This window comes from Miniopterus natalensis, chromosome 3, assembly GCF_054644295.1.
Source record: "Miniopterus natalensis isolate mMinNat1 chromosome 3, mMinNat1.hap1, whole genome shotgun sequence".
Lineage (NCBI taxonomy): Eukaryota > Metazoa > Chordata > Mammalia > Chiroptera > Miniopteridae > Miniopterus > Miniopterus natalensis.
In genome coordinates this window covers 101,295,119-101,316,929 of record NC_142083.1, presented here as the reverse complement: position 1 = coordinate 101,316,929, position 21,811 = coordinate 101,295,119, and the positions used below count along the sequence as shown (strand labels likewise).

Genomic DNA, 21,811 nt, shown 5'->3' with positions numbered 1-21,811 from the left:
CCCCCCCGGCCCCGCGCCCGCCCTGGGTCCGCGTTCCCACGCCCCCCCGGCGGCCCGCCGCCTGCTCCGCGGCCCAGCCTCTCGCCCTCGCAGCCCGGGCTCTCCGGCGCCCGCCAGTCAGGCTGGGGTCGCGAGCTTCTTCCAATGCAGACAGAACCCAGGTCCCCCTGGAGAGGGGGTGGCGGGGCCGGGGGAGCTAGCCCTGTAGGTCCCAGTCCTGAATGGCCCAGCCCGGGCCCCCTCCCCAGGCAGGAGGGTCAGAGGGAGAGGCGCTAAGGACTCCCCCAAAAGGGGTGAAGTGGGGGGTCCTGAGGCCCAGAGTGGGCGCTGGGTTAAGCGGAAAGAACGCTGCGTTTGGGGCCTGTGGAAACCCCAGCTATATGACTTGTTTGTTGAAATCTCAGCTAATGTCTCTTGTTTGGTCCACATACGTTACTGCTGTTTAATTGAGTCAGTGCTTACAAATCGGGAGACTGAACCAAAAATGCCGATTCCCAGCTTCTCCTGAGAAACCAGAAGTCCCACCCTAGGCCCCGCTGCGGCCGGGCACCACTTGGCTGCAGCCTGGAGCAGCTGCCAAGTTTAAATGGAAGACGGTGCCTGTGCTGGTGCCACAGTCCCCACCCAGCCCAATTCACTGCCTTAGGAGCCCCGAGGGGCTCTGGAAGAAGCTCCTCTGACCAGCCCAGGGGGATGATGGAAATCCGCAGCCGGAGAGAGAGGGTCACCGGCATCCCTGTGATGTGTAAAGGCACAGCCACGATTACAACAAAGTGGGCTCCCGTTCCCAGCACACCCCTGGCGCCAGGCCCCTTGCTAGGGCTGGACGGCCTCGGCTCACACACTTCGCAGCACCTGTGGAACCGCCGTTTTCCTCTCTCACGTGGTGGAGGCTGCCAAGGGGACCCGGGGTGAACTACTGTAAAGCATGAGTGGGGACCTCATGGCCCCAAAGGGGGCAAAAAAATGTATCCTTTTGGTGTATCAACACAGATACACATACAGTACATGACTAGATGTATAGTTTATCAGTCATATTAAAATCTCAAAGGAGAGGGGTCATTAAGGGGAAAAAGCCTAGGAATGTTCTTGAGAAACTTGGCTGTAGAGGAACAAGCACCCCAGGTGTCCTGTTGTGAATTTATCATTACCCTCCCTCCCCATCACAGTCACACACACACACACACACACACGCACAAATTTCCCAGGGGGGGAATGCAAGCCGCTCATTACAGGGCTCAAGGTCATACCCACCCTGGAGAGAGAGAGGCTGGAGAAACAGTTGAAGCTCCAGCCCCAGGCAGACTTGCATCAGATAAGCCATGACAATATTGATCTAAGAAGTGCTTGACTCTCTTTCTGATGCCCCAGGGACTAGCAACCGGCAGAAGGAACGCTTGGCGCACACACACACACACACACACACACACACACACACACACACATGCTCCCCAAGGACTAAAGCTTTCCGGAAAGCTCGCTGCTCCCTAATGGCCACACCACTCCTGTCCCCAGCTGGGAGTCAGGCTGGGAGTGCAGCTCGGGTTAGGTTCTGAACCAGGAGCGGGCACGGGGCCCTGGGGCGCAGCAGTAATCACCTCAGGCCGGCGTGGGATGCTGATCTTGGAAAGAGCTGCTATGGCCTTAATCTCCGACTCAGCACGACGTTCGGTCAGTCTGGCCAGAGAGCAATTAACTGCTCCCATCCCCACACCACACAGGGAGCTGCTGGAACCCTCTCCTGCTTCACGCACACAAGTAGGGTTTAAATCAGCGTCACAGTACATGAGGCCATATCCTTTCAGGGTATTTAAAGGGGAGATGTTTTGGGGGGGATTTAATCTGCAGGACCAAATGGACTGGATTCAGGCTGAACGTTGCTGGCCGTTGGTGGTGAAGCAATACTGAGATGCAAGTGGGGGGAAATGCAGACACAAGCATAGTCAGGAAAATGCAGAACCGTCACAACTTGATAACAAAAGAGACATACCCCAATTTTTTTGAAATGTTTTCATTGTTTTGTTTTTTAAAATATTGGTCCACCTGGAACTTATATAAATCTCAAACGTTAGTTAGTGAGGCAAACAATACAAACCTATCAAAAAGAACTTTAAAGCTTTAAAGAGCTTGAAAGTTCTTTAAAGTTCAATTTCTAGAAATATAGCAGAATAAACACTCTTCTGTATAAGACTTTGAAGAGTTTGACTGAATTGAGAAATCTTCCCAGTGGGGTAAAATGCATTGAAGAGGCAGAAACCAGAGCCACATGACTCTGTCCTCCAACCTAAACGAAGTCAGCTAGGAAAAGTGTAAAGCAGTGAGTGCCTTAGGGTACATACACTTTTACCTAGTTCCCATCTGAAACATTACAAAGTGGCCCATCCCAAATGTTATTACATGCAGGGAGCCCGCCTTCTCCAACCCTATCTGCCCACACATCAACAGCAAAGCCAACATAAAGCGCCTCCTGCCAGGCGAGGTGTGGCGGCCCTTCAGTGCACAGCTGGCTTTATTTAGAATGAGTGCCTCTCATTTCTTGACTAGTCGCTCTGCTCTTGCGCGTCCACGTTGACACAGTACCCACAGTCGCTCCTTTGTCCTGCGGTGACAGCCTCCCTCCACGTCCAGGTGCCTCCTGGGAAAGGAAGCAGAAAGCTGTCCGGGGGGGTGGTACCCAGTTTTCATCACCCGGTCAAAGGGGCCCCTGAAGAGCAGGACGCCCCACCTGGCCCCTGGAGAGCAACAGTGCCAACTTCGTCAGCTGTCTCAGGGGGACTTCGGTCCGTTAGGGACCTCCGGAGAGGCCCGTCCCACAGGCGGTGACACGGCCGCAGGCTCAGGTGAGACCCGGCTCTGCCGCTTCTCCCGGGTGTCAGAGGCGCGACCCTCTCCCAGGCACCCGCTCGGCGCCCTCAAGTTCCCGGCGTCGCCTGACCGCGGGTCCAGCCCACACCCGCCGCCAGCGGGCTGCCCGGTTTTGCTGTTTCATTTCCCGGTGAGGTCTCAGGACATTCCCTGTGTACCTGTTGGTCTTTTGACCCTGAGCCTCTGGTTTTACTTCTCACGAGCTCTTGCCTTTTCTCATCCTTTCTCTTCTTTCAGATAAACTCGGGAAGATTTAAATGAGTTCAGCCAGGAAGCAGTCACAGAAATAATTAAAGTAAGAAGAGCAGGCAGTAAGAACGTCCGGCCACACAGCAAACCACCTTCAACTCCCAGACCCAGGATCCCGCGCTGGAGCTCCAAGAGGGGGATGGCAGAGAGGACAAAAGTGCCATTGTCCCCACGGATGCCAGAGCAGCGAAAGCCCGAGTCCAGGTGGAAGGAACGCTCATTTAAGAATGAGCGTGAAAACTGGAATAGAAATTCCTCCAAAGAGGATATACGCGTGGCCAATGAGCACAGAAAAAGTGTCTCATCATCATTAGTCATCAGGGAAATAAATAAAACCACCCTGAGGTACCACTTCACTCCCACTAGACTGGCTGGAAATGAAAACAGAACAAAAGCAACAGAAAATAGCAAGTCTTGGCCAGGATGGGAGCTTCGGAATCGCCGTGCGTTGCTGTGGAGAACAGTCTGGAGATTTCTCAATGAGCTAAACAGAATTACCATGTGAGCAATTCCGCTCCTAAGTGCATACCCCAAAGAATGAAAAACAAGTGTGCAAACGAAAACCTGGACATGAATATTCATAGCAGCCTTGTCTGCAATAACTACAGGGTGGAAACAACCCAAATGTCCACCCATGGATGAGTGCATGAAATGTAATATGTCCCTACCATGGGACATTTTCCAGCCACAGAAAGGAATGAAGTGCTGACACATGCCGCAACATGGATGGGCCATGAAACCACAACATTAAGGAAAATAATCCAGTCACAAAAGGCCCCATATTTTATTATTCCATTTATTATGAACTGTCAAGAATAAGCAGTCTATAGAGACAGAGTCGATTCACGGTTGCTTGGGGCTGGGGGAGCCAGGGGGAAGGGAATTATAGCTAAAGGGTAAGACGTTTATTTCTGAGGCGATGAAACGTTCTGAAATTGACTGTGGCGATGGCTGCACATTTCTGTGAATACACAAAATCTATTGAATTGTAGACTTTAAAGGGTGAGTTGGGTGCTATGTGAGTTTTGTCTCAATAAAGCTATTTAAAAAATAAAACAAGAATAGCCAGGAAAGCTCTGGAAAGTAAAAGTATTGAGGATGAACTTGCTCTAACAGATTTTTAAAGGTATTATAAAGGCACAATAAGATATGTGGAAACAGCACAGGAATAGACAGACAGGTAAGAAACAGAGGAGAAAGTCAGAAAAAGACCCAATACATACGGGAATTTGGCATGTGATAAAAGTCGCATTTCAAATCAGTGGGGGAATGTGGATTACTCAATAGATAACATCTGGCACGTCTGCCTTTTGGGGGGGAAATAAAGCTCTACCTCCACCTTCTTATATCAAAATTAATTCCAGATAGAATAAAGGTTAAAGTGCAAAATGAAACCATCCAATCAATAGTAGAATAACTCTTAGATTTTGTTATAATCTTGAACTGGAGAAGGCCTGCCTTTTGAAACGTGAAATAAAATAAAGAAACCATGGAGAAAAGATTGGCAAATTGGACTGTGTGCAAATTAAATTCTCTGTATGAGTAGATGGATACATATATATATATACATTCAAAGCCAAAAAGACAAACTGAGAAACATTCACAGCCTATATAAAAGATAAAGGATCATTTCCTTAGAACAGAGAAGGGGTCACATTTGGGCCCCGTTTCGAAAGGAGAGTCCACAGGAATTGCTGCCGCAGCGGCTGGAAGAAGTGCGGGGAAGAGAGGCGTCCATGCTAACGCCAGGGTCTGAGTACTGGCCGCTGAAGGTGCCATTAGCTGAGGTGGGGAACAGGGAGGAAGGAGCAGCTTCCAAAGGGAGAAACATTTAAAGTCCTCGAGCTGCTCGCTACACATCCTAACAAAAACACCACATAGTTAATCAGATATGGGGTTTGGATTTCAAGAGAGAAGCTGGACAAGGGTTGCTTAAAACTTCTTGAAGCTGTGGCTTAAAACTTCTGCGTTGTCTGCAGCTCTGTGCTCGGTAGGAGACCGAAAGGCCAGGGAAGTAGGATTTGCATGGAGGCCGGCGTGGGCCAGACCCCAGGGGCTTATCTTCCCGAGCGCCTCAGAGACTCATGGGTGGCCGGGGGACGCCTGGCTTTAAGCCCACAGTGCCAAGCCATCGTTTTGATAGCCCCTTAGGACAATCTCTCCTGTCTGGGGAAGAAATCTCAGAACTAAAGCCGGACTGGTTTCGGGGAGAACGCTAAAGGCTCGCTTCTGGGAAAGGGCATGAAGGAGGCCAGCTCTGGAGAGCACTGCAGCAGGAGTCATCCCAGGACAGTGCACGAGTGACCTGGCTGACCCTGCAGTTCCTAGGTATAGAGGAGGTACATCTGATGAACAGATAAAGGAAATGAAGCTGTAAAAAAGAAAAAGAACACTTCTTACGAACTGATACGGACAGCTCTCCAAGATGATTTAAGTGACAAGAGCAAGTTGCAGAACTGTGAATAATTATGCTACCTTGTCTGTATAGAGTGGGAAAATCATCTATATGATTTTATACACACACACACACACACACACACACACACACATATGTATTCATATTTGCCTAAGAAAACCTGGAAGATACCTTAGAAACTGGTCAAAGTGGTTACCTGGAAGGTGGGGGGGCATGGCCCCAGGTGGGCAATAGCAGTTGAAGGGAACTTTCCAGATGGTTGAAGGCCGTCTCAAATAAGCACAGTGGCTGCCATAGGACTAGACAGGGCGCCAGGCCGCCTGCCTCCCCACGCTGAGGCTCCTTAGTTTTACATCATGGTTGGTTTCAATAACTGACCAGCTCGGCTACTCGTTTTTCCTCTTGCTTGCTTTACATGCTCGCTCTTAGGTTTATATGCACCAGTAAGGAGCAAGCCAGCAAAACCCTAGGCTCCCACCCTCCATCCCACTCAAAGCAGAACCCCAGGCCTGAGCATGCTCCGTCTACCTGAGGCCTCGCTGCATGCCCCCTGGGGTGTCTCATATGCTCCAGGGCTTGTAAGTAATAAACTATTTTTTTGCTTAAGCTTGCTAATGGTTATTGCTGAAGGGTGTTTTGCAATTGTGATAAGAAGCACAAAGGTCAGTCCAGTGGAACAGTGGTTTAGAAAGCGAAGACATGTGTGGGAAACAGGCGTTTCCAGCCAAGGGCATTGGTACCAGTAGACTGAGGCTCCCACAGAACAGTAATGTGTTGGTCCCTTAGGAGGCTGGGACCACACTAGGCAACAGGAATTTTTCAGCTCCATTATAATCTTAGGGGACCACCATCATATATAGTCCGTCACTGACCAAAACACCATTATGCAATGCATGACTATGTTTCATACTTAATGCTTTCATCTGTAATTATCTGGAAACTCAAAATAATTATCCTGAGTGAAAGCCAGACCCCCTCAAAAAAGAGTACAAGCAGTATGGTGCCATTTATATAAAGCTCCACAGAATGTAAAGCAGTCTGTAAGGACAGAAAGCAGCTGCATGGTTGCTGGGGGACGGAGCAGCAGGAATGGTGGGAGGGAGAAATTACGAAGGGACGCTGGGAGACGTTGGGGCTTGATGGTCATGTTCACTTTCTTGATTGTGTGGTGGTTCCATGGGTGTATACATTTATTAAAACTTATCAAATTGTGCACTTTTAATATGTGCACTTTGTCAATTACACCTCAATGGCTTTTAATTTCACCATTTTTCCTCTATTTTTTTATTTTCAATTTAGCTATATTTTATAATATATACATCTATAATATTAGAACAGGAATTATGTATGTAATTTATCAATAATTTTACACATATTTGAGGGTGCAACTTTCTTCTTGAAAGAGTTGTGTAATCACAAATGCATGGAACTAGTGGTTGAGCGGTGTCAAGGCCAATGAGTGGCAATGCCAGCACAGTTAACTGCTGCACTCTACTGCCCCCTGCTGTCAGCAGGTTTTTGTGGCCACCCTTGACCTAAACTTGCTTATGATTTTAATGAACAAAGATGCATTCAGGAACAAAGGATTTTTATCAAAGATCTACCTAGAAACAAATTATCAGAAACAAAACACACACACGCTTGCACACACACATAACCATGCACGCACATACACACACACATACACACACACACTCACATATATAAAATATATTTTTATGGTGGCTGTGATGAACTGACAGCTCATAAAGTTCTGGGAAATGTAACACTGGGCTCTCCTGAAGCGACTCCAGCACGCCAACAAAATACACACAGAGCCACGTCCAGGCTACCAGCACCCAGATCGAGAGAAACAAGCCTCCTGGTGCCCCCTCCCCATTGGAAATAGTGGGGGGGGGGGCATCACAGTGCCTGCTACACAAATAGATACCACACAACAGCATGGTTGCTCAGCAAGCCTGCAGCTGACATGGCAAGGTTTTGTTTGTTTGGGGAATGAGGTTTTCTTTAACAATGTATTTTATCACAAAAATTAAACAAAACAACAGTGTAGGAGGCCCATCATACTTTGACCATGGGACTGCTTCTCTATGTGTTTTTAACCTTTTATTGAATTATGCCCAGTGGTGTGCGCAAACATTTTTAACAACTCGCTCTCCAAATGCAGCTGTGACACGCACGCTGGTTGGTATTTTTGTTTATATCCTCAACAGGACAGAGGAAAGCGAAACAGCGAAGACATGTTCTGGAAAGTCTCTGATTCTTCAGTGATGTAGCAACTTCTTTGCTGATTCAGGTAAGAGGTTTCAAATACTGGAAGGCTATTTCCTCGATTTTTTCTGCCATTCACAGATACAACACACTTTTAAGTTTAATCTGCATTATTAATTCCGTCTTCATCACTTTAAGTCTAGACAATCAACAAAATAATAAATCCAGCCCTGATCTATAGTGTCTGCTGATTCCCATGGTGTAAACACTCCCACCATGGCTGACGTCAGCAGCTAATGTGATGTCACTGAGCATAGGACCCGGACATGATGCACAGTAACGTCCACTCCATAGTATTTCCACATGTAGATACCACAGATGTACATAATCTCAAGGGCAGAGAGAACAGTAATCAGGAGTATTTATTATTTTGTTTTAAATGTAACATATTTCATTGAAAATGTATATAATTTAAATTTTAATGGTAGATGTGATGAACTGACAGCTCATAAAATTCCGGGAAATGTAACAATAGACTCTCATGAAGCAACTTCAGCACACCAATGAAGGCCCAGCCCAGGCTACCAGCACCCAGATGGAGAGAGACAAGCCTCCTGGTGCTCCCTCTCCCTCACTAGCACCCCATCTTCCCTGCACCCCTCTGTGAGTAACCAACCCCCTGATTCCAAAATCATGGGTGAGTGTGCTGCTTTGTGGTTCACACACAGGGAACGATAAACCTGCATTGGAGGTGTTACCACTGGAGGCCTCTTGCGGGGGCAGACAGATGGCTCCTCCCGCAGGATTTACAGAACACTCCTGCCAGAGGCGCCCCGGGCGCCCACTCACCTCCCTCCCACCCCTACCTGGAGGGGTTAGAGAAATGCCCAGCAGGAATCTGAGCGGGTGTGTCCCAGTGGGGCTCTGGGGCCCCGTCTCCCAGGGGGATGCGGTTTGGGAAGAGGAACCGCAGCTGGGCATTCAGGCCCGACCTTGGCACGGTGAGCAAGAGGGGTGCGGGAGGCCTGCTTGCGTGCAGGTCCTATCAGGTCCTAACAGGCCCAGCTGCTGCGGCTCCACCGGGACAGGGGAGCCCAAGGACAGGGGAGCCCAAGGACAGGGGAGCCCAAGGACAGGGGAGCCCAAGGACAAGCGCTTCGGGGGGGAGCAGGGGCCAAGTCCAGGGACTCCTAGGCCTGCATCTCTGCCACTTCCCTGACTATTCGTAACAACGTGCCAACGTTGTTAGCTTGGGCGTGTTACTTAACCTCTCTGAAACTTACTTTGGTCACCTGCGGAATGGGAGCAATGAAACCCTCCTCCCGAGTTAGCTCCTGGCCTGGGCAGGCAGCGTATGCGCGGCGAGGGGAGAGCGTCTTGCCTTTTCCCGGCGACGCTGTTTCCACGCTCGGGCTGAGGGGAGGCCCTTTGCTCGGAAAGCTCTCTGGTGGACGGGCTTCTTCCGCCCGGAGCCGGCAGGGCGCGGGCGGGGATCAAAATCGCTGCGCTAACATACGAGCCGCTTCGCTTGGGTGAGGGCTACACACCACGTGCACGCAGTACTTTTAAATGAGATAGATCCATGACGTGCTTTTTTAGCAGCTTCTTTTAAAAGCCTTTTTTCTTGCCCTGGCTGGTTTGGCTCAATGGTTACAGTGCTGGCCCTCAGGCTGAAGGGTCCTGGGTTCGATTCCGGTCAAAGGCATGTACCGTGGTTGCAGCCTCGATCCCTGGCCCAGGGCACTTGCAGGGGGCAGCCAGTCGGTGTGTCTCTCTCACATCAATGCTTCTCTCTCTCCCCCACTCTATGGATAAACAAAAAACAAAAACAAACTCTTTTTTATTTTTTGCTGGTTTTATAAAACCCTTCATTAGTATACCATATCCCCTCCAGCCTACCATAAAACCTTTGTAAACAAATCAATATATTGATTCTGTGTTTTTATCCAAGCTCATATAAAATAATTTGCAAACATATATATATACGCACACATGTGGCTTTATAAAAATGGTTCTTCTAATCGCTGCCACCCATCAATAACTAAAGCAGGGGACGTCCTACAGGAGCTGTTTTGAATCTTCATGGTGACAAGTTCAGGCTCCTTTCCTTTTGAATAAAGAAAGTTCATTGTCCAAAACAGTAGATTCCTATAATGTCTGCATCTTGCAAGTCTTACTCAGTTATAACTCACAGACCTGTCTCTCCAAGCTCCTGAAGAAACCAGTATTTCCAGCGGCTGCGTGAGCTTCTCCGCTGAAGGGCGGGCGCCCGCTCTGCTCCTACGGGCTGACTGTGAGCAGGGCGGCCGCGGCACCCTCGCTCCGTGACCGTTGTAAGTCTTGTAAAATAGATATCAGATTTTTTAAGATACACTTTTATGTAAAGACTTTTTTATTTTTATGGGAAAGATCCCCAAAAGTGGGTTTTCCAGGTCAGAGAGGTCTTGCTTTTTTTTTTAATTCTCACCTGAGGATATTTGCTCCATTGCTTTTCAGAGAGAGTGGAAAGAGGGGGGATGGGGAGAGAGAAACATCGAGGGGAGAGAGACGCACTGATGGCTGCCTCCAGCACTGCCCCGGCCTGGGGCCGGATTGAACCTGCAACCCGGGTACGTGCCCGAGACCGGGAATTGAACCCGAGACCCTGGCCAGGGCAGGGTCTTGCATTTTTCCTTTTAAACAGTTGTTCCCAGATTGCCTTCTAAAATGTCTACACATTCACATTTCCAGCCCCATAGGACAGCATGCCCTTCCCTTTGCCAAATCCCCGGGGGGCCGCAGGCTTGGCCTTCTGTTGGTTTGAGGTTCTTTCCCTTTTTTTGTGGACATTCCCAAACATTTGAAAGCAGATAAAACCGTATAATGAACCCCCAAATACTCACAAGTCAGCTTCAGCAGCCATCAACACCCCGCCGTGACTGTAGCCTTCTTTTTAATTTTTGCAAACCTATGGGCATAATGTGACACGTTTGTTACTTTTTAAATTTTTTGTTTAAACGTTCCTCTGACTGCTAGTGATTTTGAACACATTTTTTAATGTTTGGAGTGGTTCCGATGTAAATCCCTGCTCACAGCCTTTACATAGTTTTTGGTTGCTGGCCTTTTCTTGTCCGTTTATAAGAGCAGTGTGTATGTTATAGATGTTAATCTTTATCTTCTGTGTTGTTCATATTTTTCTAATTGGATGTTCCTTTATGGTATCTTTTGCCTTTCTTATGTTTTTAATTTTCTTTCTTTCTTTCTTTCTTTCTTTCTTTCTTTCTTTCTTTCTTTCTTTCTTTCTTTCTTTCTTTCTTTCTTTCTTTCTTTTTTTTTAATACATCTTTATTGATTTCAGAGAGAGGAAAGGAGAGGGTGAGAGAGAGATAGAAACATCAATGATTAGAGAGTCATTGATCGGCTGCAGCCTACAACCCGGGCATGTGCCCTGACCGGGAATCAAACCCTGATCACCTGGATCCTAGGTCGACGCTTAACCGCTGAGCCACGCCCGGCCGGGCTGTTTTTAATTTTCTATATATTTTAAATATATGTGTGTGTGTGTGTGTATATACATATATATATATAAATAAATAAATATATATATATATATATATATGTGCCCTTGATCTTTTGTGTTGCATAAGAAACTACCCACAAAACAAAGACAACCTATTGATTGGGAGGAGATAATCACCAACGATACATCTGATAAGGGGTTAATATCCAAAATTTATAAAGAAGTCATACAATTTAACATTAAAAAAACACAAAAAAAAACACAACCACCAGCCTGGCTGGTGTGGCTCAGCAACTGGAGCATTGGCCTGAGCCCCAAAGGGTCTTGGGTTTGAGTCCCAGTCAAGGGCACACGCGTGGGTTGCAGGTTCGATCCCTGGCCCTGGTAGGTAGGGGCACGTGTGGGAGCAGCTGATCGGTGTGTCTCTCTCACACTGATGTTTCTCTCTCTCTCTTTCTCTCTCTTTCTCTTTCCCTCCTTCCCTTCCACCCTTCCACTCTCACTAAAGGTCAATGGAAAAAATATCCTCAGGTGAGGATTAACCAAAAAAACACAAAAAACAACAATCAAGTTGAAAAATGGGCAGAGGACCTGAATAGACACTTCTCCAAGAAAGACATACAGATGCCAACAAACCTATGAAAAGATGCTCAAGGTCACTAATCATCAGAGATGCAAATTGAAACCACAGGGAGAGATCCCCTCACACCTGCCAGAATGGCCCCATCAACAAGCCAGCAGACAACGAGGGCTGGCGAGGGTGCGGGGAAGGGGAGCCCCAGGGCACTGCTGCGGGACCTCGGACTGGGGCCGCCGCTGTGGACAGCAGTGTGGCGTCACTTCGGAAAATTAAACACGGGCCCGGCCGGGCGTGGCTCAGTGGTTGAGCATCGACCTAGGATCCAGGTGATCAGGGTTTGATTCCCGGTCAGGGCACATGCCCGGGTTGTGGGCTGCAGCCGATCAATGACTCTCTCATCATTGATGTTTCTGTCTCTCTCTCTCTCTCTCTCTTTTCCTCTCTCTGAAATCAATAAAGATATATTTTTAAAAAAAAAGAAAGAAAGAAAAATTAAACACGGGCCCTGGCCGCTGTGGCTCAGTTGGCTGAGCACCGTCCCATGCACTGAAAGGCCGCTGGTTCAATTCCCAGCCAGGGCACATGCCCAGGTGGTGGGTTTGATCCGGATTGAGGTAAGGGCAGGCAGGAGGTAACTGCTTCTTTCTCTCTCTCCCTCTCCCTTCCTCTCTCTCTAAAATCAATAGAGAACATTATTTTTTTAAAAAAATTAAAAATGGAGCTACTAGCCGTGGCCGGTTTGGCTCAGTGGTTAGAGCGTCAGCCAATGGGCTGAAGGGTCCTGGGTTCAATTCCAGCCAAGGGCACGTACCTTGGTTGCAGGCTTGAACCCTGGCCCCAGTCAGGGTGCGTTAGGGAGGCAACCAATCGATGTGCCTCTCCCACATTGATGTTTCTCTCTCTCTCCCACTCTCTGAAAAGCAATGGAAAAAAATATCCTCAGGTGAGGATTTAAAAAAAAATGGAACTACCGTATGACCCAGTGATTCCTCTGCTGGGTATTTATCCGAAGAAATCCAAAACACGAATTCAAAAAGATAAATAAACCTTTATTTTTATTGCAACATTACTTACAATAGCCAAGATATGGAAGCAACCTAAGTGCCCATCAATAGACAAATGGATAAAGAAGTGGTGCATGTATACAATGGAATTTTATTCAGCCATAAAAAAATGAAATATCACCATTGGCAGCAGCATGGATGGACCTAGAGGACATTTTGCTAAGTGAAATGTCAGACAGAGAAAGGCAAATACCATGTGATTTCATATATATGTAAAATCTAAAGAACAAAATCAATGAACAAACAAAATTGAAACAGACTGGGAGATACAGAGAACAGACCGATGGCTGACAGAGGGGAGGGGGGGGAGGCGGTGGGTGAAAAAGGCGGAGGGAGTAAGAAGTTAAAAAGCAGTCACGGGGGTGGAAAGTGCAGCACAGGGAATACAGTCAGTGATACTGCAATAAGTATGTGTGGGGCCAGGTGGGTCCTAGGCTTACAGGGCCTCACTTCATAGATTATATAATTGTCTAACCACGATGCTGTACACCTGGAACTAGTATAAGATAATATTGAATGTCAACTGTAATTGAAAAAATTTTAAATTAATTTAAATAAAACTACCCATCACCACCACTGGAAGCTGGCACAACCACTTTGGAAAACTGGCAAAATCTATTGGAGTTGAACGTACGCACATCCTTTGACCCAGCAGTTATGGTCCGAAGTAGACATCCAACAGGAATGCATGGGTGTGGTGACCCACGACATGTGCAAGCATATTCAGAGCGTCTTTGTAAGAGCCGAAAGCCGGTGGCGAAAGTCGGATGCCCATCAGCACTAGGATGGGCGTACAGATTGTGGCACACTGGCACAGCGTAGCACTGCACAGCAACGACAGTGAACGACAGCCACCCCTAATGACACGGATCATCTCACAAAAATAGTATCGAAAGGAGAAGCCAGGCAAAGAAAAGAGCATTTTGTCTAATTCCATTTATATAAATATAAAAAACTGATTTATGGTGTTAAGAAGTCAGGGTAGAGGTTACTCTTAGAATGGGGCGCAAGGGACCTCCTGGGGTTGCCGGCCAGGTCCTGTTTCTCGGTCTGTGTCCAGGTTGCGCGGGTGTGCTCGCTATGACACCTATGATTTGCACTCTTCTGCACGTGTGATGTAAATGTCGGCAAGCTCCACATGAAACCCGCACATGGATGTTTACAGCACTTTATTCGTAGCTGCCAACACTTGGAAGCAACCAAGATGCCCTTAAGTAAGTGACGGGTAAGTGACCTGTTCTGTATCCGGACAGTGGAATATTACTCAGCGCCAAAAAGAAATGAGCTATCAGGCCGCTAAAATACATGGAGGAATCTCAAATGCGTCTGACTAAGCAAAAGAAGCCCATCTGAAAAGGCTACTTACTGTACGATTCCCACTACCTGACCTTCTAGAAAAGGCAGAACTGGAGAGACAGCGAAAGGAACCGTGGTTGTCGGGTGGGGGCCGGAGGGCCGAATGGGAGGAGCACGGGGAATCTTTAGGGCCGTGAAACTATTTGTACGATCCTGTAACGGTGAATTTATGTCACACGTTTGTCCAAACCCACAGGATGCTCACAGCTGGAGAGAGCCTAGTGGACACGGCGGACTCCGGGTGATGATGATGGGTCAGTGCGGGTCCGTCTCTTGTCACAAAGGCACCATCCGGTGCGGGATGTGGATAGTGGGGGGCAGGGGGTGTGGGGATCTTTGTACTTTCACTCAGTTTGCCATCTATGAACCTAAAGCTGCTCTAAAAAAGAAAATCTAAAAAAGAGGCTCACTTTCTTCCTGATGGATAGTTAATTATGCCAAGGCATTTATTAAAGTTTCCAGTGAATTAAAATATATTTGTGATTTACTAAATTCTCATATATACTAATATCTGTTCCCGGATCCTCTGTTCACTGCATCTGTTCGCTGATTCCTGCGCTGACAGTCCATCGGTCCTGTAGTTTTACAGTGTATTCTGACATCTGGTAAGACAAGCCCCCTTCCCGTTATCCACATTTTCACACTTTTGTTGACTCCTCTCAGGCATTAATTTTTGCATATGATCTTTATTTTACCCAACTCTTAAAAACCTTTGGTTAATAGAATCTTGTTATAATTTGGAGGAAACTGACATTTTAATTATATTAATGTCTTCCCACACAGGGTCATACCTTTATTTTTTCCTGGAGCATCAAGTTTTTACAAAACTTGGAAGAACCAAATACTTTAATAAGAACCCAGAAAACATGGGAAAAAGAAGAGCAGAGGAGGGTAGAAGGACCCCAGGAGAAACAGCCCAGTCTCTGAAGTTCATTCAGGTGGGGCTGAGGGGTGGGCCCGCAGGGAAGGGGGCCTCTCCTCTTGACCCCCAGGAGACTCCAGCCGTCCTCCAAGTTCAAGCAGCATTTTGGATAAGATGTTTCTGAAGCCACGGAGATGCAGATGCCCTCCTGATGGGCACCCTGGGCAGAGAACCCGGGCAGTCCGCACACCGCCACTGCCCCGGGAACAAGCCCTCTCACCCAGGGGCCCCTGCACACAGGCGTGTATTTCTGGCACAGCTCTCACCCGCAGCTGTTTCTGTTTTTTTATTTTGTTTTTAAACTTTAAAAAAATATATATGTTTTTATTGATTTGAGAGAGAGAGAGGAAGGAAGAGAGAGAGAGAAAGAGGAACTTCAATGTGAACGAGAAACATCAATCTCGTTGCCTCGACGGAGATTGAACTTGAAACCCCCAGTATGTGCCCTGACCCGGGTGAGCTGGCCTTTTGGTGATGGGACAACGTCCAGCCAACTGAGCCACACACAGGGCTCACCCACAGCTGTTTGCGTCCAGCCTCGGGCTGATCTCCGTCACCACAGAGTTGGCCCCCCTGGAGCTCAGCCCCTTCAAGCCTGGCATTTAAAATTCACAGTGGGCTCTCCGCTCCTGTTCGTCAGACAGCCACGACTTCCCGCGCAGTACCAGCCGCACCCCTGAGACGTGATGGTGAAGGTCGGAGTGAATGGATTTGGTTGTATTGGGCGCCTGGTCACCAGGGCTGCTTTTAACTCGGGCCAAGTGGATATTGTCCCCATCAATGACCTTCTCATTGACCCCAACTACATGGTCTACATGCTCCAGCATGACTCTACTCATGGCAAGTTCAAAGACGCTGTCAAGGCTGAGAACATGAAGCTTGTCGTCAATGGAAAGTCCATCTCCATCTCCCAGGACCCAGATCCCGCAAACTCCAAATGGGGTGATGCTGGTGCTGAGCATGTTGTGGAGTCCCCTGATGTCTTCACTACCATGGAGAAGTCTGGGGACCACTTGAAGGGTGGAGCCAAGAAGGTCATCACCTCTGCCCCTTCTGTGGATGCCCCCATGTTTGTGATGGGTGTGAACCATGACAAGTAAGACAACTTCCTCAAGATTGTCAGCAATGCCTCCTGCACCACCAACTGCTTGGCCCCTCTGGCCAAGGTCATCCATGACAACTTTGGCATCGTGGAGGGACTCATGACCAGAGTCCATGCCATCACTGCCACCCAGAAGACCATGGATGATCCTTCTGGGAAGCTGTGGCTTGATGGCCGAGGGGCTGCCCAGAACATCATCCCTGCTTCTCCTGGAGCTGCCAAGGTTGTAGGCAAGGTCATCCCTGAGCTGAATGGGAAGCTCACTGGCATGGCCTTCTGTGTCTCCACCCCCAACCTGTCAGTTGTGGATCTGGCCTGCCTCTGGAGAAAGCTGCCAAATACGATGACATCAAGAAGGTAGTGAAGCAGGCATCAGAGGACCCCTCAAGGGCATCCTTGGCTACACTGAGGACCAGGTTGTCTCCTGCAACTTTAACAGTGACACCCACTCCTCCACCTTTGACACTGGGGCTGGCATTGACCTCAGTGACTACTTTGTCAAACTCGTTTCCTGGTGTGACAATGAATTTGGCTGTAGCAGCAAGGTGGTGGGCCTTATGGTCTACATGGCCTCCAAGGAGTAAGAGCCCCTTGGATCACTAGCCCCAGCAAGAGGAAGAGAGGCCCTCAGCTGCTGGGGAGTCCTTGCCCCAAGTCAGTCCCCTAACACACTGAGAATCTCTTGACTTCCACAGTTTCCATCCTAGACCCCCTGAAGAAGGGGAGGGGCTTAGAGACCCCTACCTTGTCATGCATCATCAATAGAGTTTACTGTATCCAGTCAAAATAATAATAATAATAAAATAAAATTCAGAGTGACCCTAACCAGTTTGGCTCAGTGGTTACAGCATCCGCCTGCAGACTGAAGGGCCTCGGGTTCAGTTCTGATCAAGGGCACACACCTCCGTTGCAGGCTCTGGACTGCGCTGTGGAGGTGGCGAATCGATGTGTCTCTCTCACATTGATGTTCCTCTCTCTCCCTCTCTCTCTTTCTCTCTCTCTCTCCCCCTTCCACTCTGAAAAGCAATAGAAAAAATATCTTCTGGTGAGGATTAAAAAAAAAAAAAAAAAAAAAAAGCACAGGGTGCTCTTGGCCTGTGTGGCTCAGTTGGGTGGTGTCCCGTGCACAGAAGGGTTGTTGGTTGATTCCTTGTCATGGCGCTTGCCTGGGGTTGATTCCCTCTTCCTCTCTCTCTAAAAAAATCTATTAAAAAAATTTTTTTTAAATGCACAGAGTGTGACTTGACCTCCCCAGAACCTTCTGACTGTGGCCCTGACTTAGCCATCCACAATTTTTAAAATATTGGCTGACTCTTGACCTTTTGAGATGCTGCTTCTTGGTGGATGGCCTACAGTATGAGAGCCTTAACAGGAACCTGAAGGGCCTCCTGGACACCCCCTGCCAGCCCTGGCTACGGCCAGAGGGGGAGGCTGGGGCCCCGCCATCAGGCTGCCCAGCATAGAGGCAATTCCCAGTGTTGGTTCCCTCTGGGGCTCTGCCGCTGCTGCCCTGGGTGGCAGGGGAGCCCCAGGACCACGCTGCAGGGCTGCGCTGGGGGCTGGCAGGCCCTCTGACCTCATGCCCTCATGGCTGAACCTCGTGGGCTGGGGAAGGACTGCGGCCACTGGGGTCAGGGGAAGGTCGGGGCCTTCCCTGGCGAAGCAGCCCCTCCCCTTGGTCTTCCTGGTACTTGGGACCAGGTACCTGCCCCCCCCCCCCCCCCCCCGCTTTGTCCTACTTTCTTCCTGTTGCTGGCTCCTGGGTCTCACCCTACTCCAATCTCAGCTTCTCCATATCTGTCACCTGGGGGCCCACGTCGCCCCAGGGGGGCTCGCTGTACAGCCTCCGTTTCTCCTCCTGGCCCACGCTGAGCCCTGGGTCCCTTTGTTATATTTCCCATAGTTCTTTTGCTGGGGTCAAGGGTCAAATTTTTTTTTTTTTACGTTTTTGACATTTTGTAGACATAAAATATGGGACATGTAAGTGCCCGCTCAGTACCTGCTGCTCTTTCCCAAAAGTCCTCTTCCTCAAATGGCAGGGTCCCAGCTCCGTCCCCTACAGAACCACCCCCAGCTCCATCCCTACAGAACCATCCCGGCTCCGTCCCCTACAGAACCATCCCCAGCTCCATCCCTACAGAACCATCCCGGCTCCATCCCCTACAGAACCACCCCCGGCTCCGTCCCCTACAGAACCACCCCCGGCTCCGTCCCCTACAGAACCACCCCCAGCTCCATCCCTACAGAACCACCCCCAGCTCCATCCCTACAGAACCATCCCGGCTCTGTCCCCTACAGAACCACCCCCAGCTCCATCCCTACAGAACCACCCCCAGCTCCATCCCTACAGAACCATCCCGGCTCCGTCCCCTACAGAACCACCCCCAGCTCCGTCCCCTACAGAACCACCCCCGGCTCCGTCCCTACAGAACCACCCCAGCTCCGTCCCCTACAGAACCACCCCCGGCTCCATCCCTACAGAACCACCCCCGGCTCCGTCCCTACAGAACCACCCCGGCTCCATCCCCTACAGAACCGCCCCGGCTCCATCCCCTACAGAACCACCACCGGCTCCGTCCCTACAGAACCGCCCCGGCTCCGTCCCCTACAGAACCACCCCCGGCTTCGACCCCTACAGAACCACCCCGGCTCCGTCCCCTACAGAACCACCCCCGGCTCCGTCCCCTACAGAACCGCCCGGCCCTGTCCCCTACAGAACCGCCCCGGCTCCGTCCCCTACAGAACCGCCCCGGCTCCGTCCCCTACAGAACCGCCCGGCTCCGTCCCCTACAGAACCGCCCCGGCTCCGTCCCCTACAGAACCGCCCGGCTCCGTCCCCTACAGAACCACCCCCGGCTCCGTCCCCTACAGAACCACCCCCGGCTCCGTCCCCTACAGAACCATCCCGGCTCCGTCCCCTACAGAACCATCCCCGGCTCCATCCCCTACAGAACCGCCCCGCTCCGTCCCCTACAGAACCGCCCCGCTCCGTCCCCTACAGAACCATCCCGGCTCCATCCCCTACAGAACCGCCCCGCTCCGTCCCCTACAGAACCGCCCCGCTCCGTCCCCTACAGAACCACCCCCAGCTCCGTCCCCTACAGAACCGCCCGGCTCCGTCCCCTACAGAACCGCCCGGCTCCGTCCCCTACAGAACCGCCCCGCTCCGTCCCCTACAGAACCGCCCGGGCTCATACATCAACCCCGAGCAGCATAGGTTTGGGCAGGAAGAGCCGTGGGGCGGCGTAAAAGAGGCTGCCACAGAACGTGCTCAGTTTATGCCGCTATAAATTCCCCACTAAAGCCAAAATCTGCAAGTTTTCCAGTCAGCTCAGCGTCACAATACGGTCCGGGCTTCAGGCCCTGTGGACAGTGCCCTCTGGCGGCAGCACTGCGCGGCTGACACCAGCCGGAGGAACACGGCTCGGGCCTCCTGGGTCCTGCCTCGGTTAGTAAACAAGCCCTCGGCTCACATGCTCACCGAGAGGAACAATGTTTCCCGGGTGGCAATCACCTCGAACAACCTTGGGAATCTGGGTGATTTAATCCCTTCATACAGTGGACTTCTCAAAAAGGTCTAGAGGAGCCCCTCTGATTAATGACTCCGACAGCACCTCGGTCCCCATCTGAGTGTGCCAGGCCCACCTCACCTTGGCGAAGGTTCCCTGGGCCCTAGAGTTCAGGAGGTCGGAATGGCCAGCATGGGCTCCTTGTCAGCACGGAGGGCCGCGGGGTCATTAGACAGGGCGACTTGCTGCTGCACTGACAAGCCTAGCGTCAGTGCTAACTGTGCTTACTAACTGCTAACAATGCTAACCATGGTGGCTAATGCTAGCAGTGCTGACTACGCTAACAAACAACGTTAACTATGCTGACCATGGTAACCAATACTAGCAATGCTAACGATGCTAACAAACAATACTAACGATGGTACTATGGTAACTGTGGTAACAAATACCAGCAATGCTAATGATGCTAACAAACAAGACTAAGTATGACAACTAATACTAACAATGCTAATTATACTAACTACCAATACTCACTATACTAACTAAAAAAATTCTAAAGGAAAAAATGAAGAAAAGAACAAACAAAATAAAGAGAACATTTAAAATGAGAGAAGAAAAAGGAAAGTGCTGTGGAAGCTGAGGAAGAGCGAGTGAAGAAAGCAGGAGGGTAAACCAAGGGAAGGGAGAGAAAACAAGCTCCGTGGCGCAGGCCCGGCTCAGCGCCCTCAGCCTCGTGTCGAGAAAGGACGCGGCCCGGCCGCAGCCCAGCGGGGCCTGGGGGCCGCCCTCGCCCGCCCCGGGCGCCTGTGGGGCGGAGGAGAGACGGCCGGCGCCGCTGGGCACAAGCCGCACTGCTTCTCTCACGTTCTGGTCCCTAGACAAGGTCATACCCTTTCATATATTCACATTTTGTTTTATATCCTTCATAAGAATTTATTGTTTTCTTCCTACAGGTCTTGTGCCCTTCCAGTTAAATTTATTTCCAAGCCTTTTCTTTTTATTGCCACTATTATGATTGGAATATTTTTCCTGTTACTATCTGTTTTCTCTATTTTGCTAGAATGGAGAAAGGCTATTATTGGTTTATGTAGATTTACGAAGCAGCAGGGAACTTAAGAGCACGAACTGACTGAGGTGTGGAGAAGAAATGTAACTCCATTTCTTTGTAATTCAATTTAACTTCTTTTTTAAATATGTTTTTCCTTATGTCCATAGCAGCACAATTTACAATAGCTAAGATCTGGAAGCAGCTCAAGTGCCCATCAGTAGATGAGTGGATAAAAAGCTGTGGTATATCTACACCATGGAATACTATGCAGCTGTAAAGAAGAAGGATCTCGTACCCTTTGGGACAGTATGGAGGGACCTGGAGAATCTTATGCTAAGTGAAATAAGCCAGGCAGAGAAAGACAAATACCATATAATCTCCCTCATATGTGGAATCTGATGAACATAATAAACTGATGAACAGAACAGATTCAGTGACATGGAAGCATGGATCTAATGAATCTCAGAGGGAAGGCGGGGTTCGACAGGTGGGTGGGGAGAGATTAACCAAAGAATCTATATGTATATGTGCACAACCCAAGGACACAGACCATGGTGTGGAGAGGGACTGGGGAGAGGGTTGGAGGAGGGTGGAAGGGGGTCAATGGAGAGAAAAAGGGACATCTGTAATATTTTGAACAGAAAAAAAGATGAAAATCAAATAAAATATGTTTTTAATGATTTCAGAGAGAGGAAGGGAGAGGGAGAGTCATTGATCAGCTGCCTCCTGCACTCCCCCTGCTGGGGATTGAGCCAGAAACCCTGGGCATGTGTCCTGACCAGGAATCGAACCACGATCTCCTGGACCCCAGGTCAATGCTTAACTGATGAGCCACACTGGCCGGGCTCAATTTAACTTTTTTTTTCCTATCCTCATCATCCATATTTTGTCTGTTGCTTTTCAGAGAGAGTGGAAGGGAGAGAGAGGGAGAGACACCGATGTGAGAGAGGCACATGCATTGGTTGCCTCCTGCACGCACTCCGACTGGGG

At 49.5% G+C, this 21,811-nt stretch overlaps 1 pseudogene; it reads left to right on the top strand.

Annotated features, from left to right (window-relative positions):
• Positions 1 to 15,848: 15,848 nt before the first annotated feature.
• Positions 15,849 to 16,848, top strand: LOC107544761 (glyceraldehyde-3-phosphate dehydrogenase pseudogene; annotated as a pseudogene).
• The last annotated feature ends 4,963 nt before the right edge of the window (positions 16,849 to 21,811 follow it).